The sequence below is a fragment of the Cupressus sempervirens genome, chromosome 10 (assembly GCF_028749045.1).
Source record: "Cupressus sempervirens isolate cs-2001-9-10 chromosome 10, ASM2874904v1, whole genome shotgun sequence".
Taxonomy (NCBI): domain Eukaryota; kingdom Viridiplantae; phylum Streptophyta; class Pinopsida; order Cupressales; family Cupressaceae; genus Cupressus; species Cupressus sempervirens.
In genome coordinates this window covers 509,137,472-509,142,689 of record NC_143127.1, presented here as the reverse complement: position 1 = coordinate 509,142,689, position 5,218 = coordinate 509,137,472, and positions in this window count along the sequence as shown.

The following is a 5,218-nucleotide window of genomic DNA, read 5'->3' as shown; positions in this document are numbered from 1 at the left end:
TTATGAGTGTTGTGTCAAAGAATAATAATGAAAAAGATCAATGTCCTAATGAAATTAAAAGAAAGAGGTAGGCCAACCCCTCAAAAAATTGGGCAAGAAATTGACTCGAGGACACTTTTTTGAAAAGAAAAGGTGATGAGAAAGATTGATGAAGCTTGCTTTCATAGGTGCACTTTATGTCATAAGAGCTTTATTTTTATATGGAAAACAAAATGAAAGTAATTGTGGCATAGAAAGCAAGAGCAAAAATGCAAGCCTTTTGTGGAAACAAACACAACACAAACATAGAATGACCTTATCCACCCTAAGGCATAGACTCGTACCCTAGACTATCAAAGGAAATTCGAAAAACAAAGAAAAAAGATGAGCATGAACCATCCTGACCACTCTCATAAAATAGTTTATATCATCGAGTAGCATAGGAACATGATCAAATGAAAACAAAATAAAAATAAAATACTTACTAAAAAATGTGAGCCAACAACCATTTTGATTTGTTATTACTTATTTTATTAAGTGTTGTTTGGGATTTCAAAGATTGATGTTTTGCAAGTTCATTATTGTTGGTTCAAGCACTTATATGTGGATCTTGTCAAAGCATGATTGTTTTGAAGTGTAATGTTTATTTGAGTTTGTAGGTGCTAGTGTTTTAGCTAAATGAGTCATTGTTTACAAAAATTATTTACAAGGTTTATTGCAAGTTTTTTGGTGGGTTTTGCAATTTTTTGGGTTTTCAAAGATATTTGATTTTTTTTATGGTGCAAGTTTTTTTAGGACATTTTGCAATTTTTAGGTTTTTTTTTTTTTCAAGTTTGTATTTGATTTTTAGTGGTATGTTTGGGACATTTTATGATTTTTAAGGATTTTTTCAAAAAAAAATCATTTTTTTTTGGACAGATTATGATTTTTTTATGAGTTTTTCAGGATCATATTTTATTCTTTTAGATTTTTTTAGTATCATATTTGAATTTTTTGAATTTTTTTAGGTCTTTTATGGTATGTACATAGAAAAAATTGCCCCCAGTGTCTAGCAAGGCAAGGGTATTGTGGATGGATAAAAGAAAAATGTAGATAGATGATGGACAAAGGTCACTCAGAATGTCTTTGAGTTTGGGTTACCAAGGACTATCTACATAATGAAAGGACATGATTTAAGAGAGCTCAAGGACTAGATATTGTATGGAAACTCATGTGCGAAAAAAAATTCCTACACTAATCCCTTGAGGAAAGTATTAGGCAAATTCTTATTAAATCCATATAATATCAGATTTGATATTATGCAAACAATATTGCATTCAACCATGGATACAAAAAATAGATAGAGAAAGAAAACACATAAACACAAAGATATGTCGGTGGGGAAAAACCTTTCAGTAAAACAACCCCACCCCTCCAAAACCTGCACAATGTACTATCTTCAACATAGAAGGTTACAACACACTTGCAATCCAAGTTCTTTCAAGAGAACAATGACACAGAAGACCAATCTAGTAGAAACATACCATACCAAAAATACACTTTCTCACTCTCCAATATTCAACCCAAAAACTGCTTATTTCATGTGCTTTCCCTTTTAGGGAAACTTCCAATGATCAATTACCACATGTCTTCACATCTTCACCTATCATTAAATCTTCTAGAGATAGCTCTTATGCATCATAGGAATCCATCATAATCATTTCAACCATGATCTCCTTACACACAATTCAAAATGCCAACACATACAAGTGGAGTGACACATCAACATGCCAACTAGACATGTATACTCACACTTAATTACATTATTTGCAAAAAATACATTTACAAACAAAATAATAAGAATAGGAATCATCCAAGTTTGAGACACATTATTTCTAATAGATATGATAATGTTAAATGATTGACACTTATGAACTAGATGGCAAGTGATGCATGGAGATGGGAAAATTTAGACCAAGGGGGTAGGATAGTGTAAAGTAGATAGGAAATGGGGATCTTCTAAAGGATTTGTATACTTATCAAGATCAAAGTTGAAAAAATATGAAATGTGGAATGTTAATAGAATAATGGGTACAATGGACATAGAATGATGGAGAAAGTGATAAGGGATAACATGAGTAAAACTTTCCCCCAAGTATTGAGTTCAAGATGTTCATAGACTATGCATGATGCCTATTTGCTAGGTTTTCATCATGTTACTTGTCCATAGTGACTATTTTCCATGATTTTTCTATTGGACGAAATGATTTCTCTTTATTCTCTTTTTGCTTTCTTTCATTTTTTGGACTTTTTATGTTATTTTATTTTACTTTTTTTGACACTTTTCAAAAGATAATAGATGTAATCACCCTAAATGGTCATCTAGACTATTAGCCTCCTCAACATTTTGGCTAATTTATTTAATAATTTACCTAGGCCAAATTTTTAAAAATTAATTTATTTGATCTTAACCTATAGTTTTACTATAATATCTTAAGTGCATATTCTCCTTTTAATTAAATAAAAGACCCCATTCTTATAACCAACTCTAATGTGCACACATAAAGTCTTTTTTCTTATTTACAAATTAAAAGAAAGACTTTTGTCTCACATGAAAATTCAACTCTCTCATTGGTTGACTTTCTCTCTCATATGGATCATGCCAAAAGTCAACCCCCACCCTTGATCATCCATTTCATGATCGTGATCTCAATCATCCATCTACCTTTAAAAGAGAGAGCCCTTTCGCCTCTAAGGATCTTGTTTTGAGCTAATGTTATGTTGCAAGTTTATTAATGTTAGGATAAACCACAGACAGAAATAAAAACTACATGCAAATATAACCAATAACAAAAAATAATAGAACACACAGAAATGAACACAAGGCACCAAGATTTAACGTGGTTCACCCAATCCCTGGGCTACGTACACCAAACAGCAAGTCCGATCTTATTACAATCCAGTGATTACAACCTGATTACAATCCGTACTTTCCTGATCAGTCACCACAATCTAAAAATCTCCCACTTGGGGACTAATTAGGCTCCACACTAAACAACAATCTCCCACTTGGAGACTGATCCTGTAGCAATACAACTACCGCATGGGGCTCCCACTGGATCAAACCACCCTGGACTCTACTATTCTTTTATTCACATTTAGTCTAAAAGACCAACTGAAGCTGAAGAGGAGTTCAGCTTCTCCCTTGTGACAACCTTTGTCAACATATCTGCTGGATTTTCATTGGTATGTATCTTCTCCAGCTTTAACTGTCCATCCTCCAAAACTGACTGAATGAAATGGTACTGCAACTGTATGTGTTTGGTCTTAGAATGCAGAGCTGAATTCTTAGCAAGATGAATGGCACTCTGACTATCTGTGAACAAATAATTATCCTTCTGAGGATGTCCCAATTCTTCCAAGAAGAATTGAAGCCATATCATCTCTTTGGCTGCCTCTGTAGCAGCAACATACTCTGCTTCTGTAGTGGAGAGAGCATTAATCTTCTATAGCCTAGAAACCCAGCTCACGGCTGCCCCACCAACAGTAAAGACATAACCTATAGTACTCTGCCTGGTATCAATATCCCCAGCCAAATTTGAGTCAACATAGCCATGTAAATCAATAGTAGAGCCCCCAAAGTGTAAACACTTATTGGATGTTCCTCTCAAATATCTGAGAATCCACTTGACAGCATTCCAATGCTCAAAACCTGGATGACTCATATACCTACTAACGACTCCCACTGCATATGCAATATCTGGCCTAGTGCATACCATAGCATACATCAAACTTCCTACAACTAAAGCATAGGGTACCTTGGACATCTTATCCTCCTCTTCCTGTGTCTTGGGACACATCTCCTTAGTCAATTTCAAATGACCAGGTAAAGGTGTGCTGACAGCTTTAGCATTCTCCATAGAGAAACGTTGCAACACCTTCTCAACATAATTAGCTTGAGATAGCGTCAATGTTCTACTCTTCCTATCTCTACAAATCTTCATACCAAGGATTTGTTTTGCTGCCCCCAAATCCTTCATAGCAAATGCATGTGCTAACTGGCATTTTAGCCCCTTAATATGATGCATGTTAGACCCAGCTATAAGTATATCATCAACATATAGACATAAAATAATGTAGCTATCATCATCCAACCTCTTAAAATAAACACAGTAATCTGAATGACACCTGTTATATCCATGCTCATGCATAAAACTGTCAAATTTCAGATACCATTGCCGAGGTGCTTGCTTCAGGCCATATAAACTTTTCTTCAATTTGCACACTAAGTTCTCCTTACCTTTGACCTCAAAACCCTGTGGCTGAGCCATATATATTTCTTCATCCAAATCACCATGAAGAAAGGCTATTTTAACATCCATCTGCTCTAAATGCAAATCTTCAGTAGCCACAAGACTTAAAATAGTATGAATAGAAGTCATTTTAACAACAGGAGAAAATATCTCATCAAAATCAATTCCCTTTTTCTGTGCAAATCCTTTTACAACTAACCTGGCCTTAAATCTTTTCTTACCTCCTTCCTCTTCTTTCAACCTGTAAACCCATTTATTCTGTAAAGCCTTTTTACCTGCAGGCAACTTGCACAAATCCCATGTCTTATTTTTCAGCAAAGAGTCCATTTCATCTTTCATTGCAGACTCCCACTGAATCTTAGTATCCACCTGCACAGCTTCATCATAACTTTCAGGTTCACCAGCATCAGTAAGTAAAATAGAATACAAAGAGGGAGAAAACCTTTGTGGAGGTCTAATTGGCCTTGTTGACCGTCTAACATTCACTGGTGTGTGTGGTATTTGTTGTTGCAGTTGTTGCACATCATGAGGAATGGCTGGAACATCAGCTTTTGGAGTATCATCCAACACTACATAATCATCTTCTTTCTTCTCATGCTGCTGCAATAGATCTTTGTACAACACTTTTTCATTGAATATGACATCCCGGCTTCTTATAATTTTATGATTTTCAAAATCCCAAAGCCTATAGCCAAATTCATTAATGCCATATCCAACAAAGACACATTTCTTTGATTTCGCTTCTAGCTTGGTTCTATTTTCAGAGTCTATTAGAGCAAAAGCTTCACAACCGAAGGTCTTGAGAAAAGAATAACTCACCTTCTTACCAGTCCATGCTTCCTCTAGAATACCATAGCCCAAAGGAGTAGAGGGACCTCTATTAATCAAATATACTGCAGTATTGACAGCCTCTGCCCACATGTGTAAGGGCAACCCAGCATGCAACC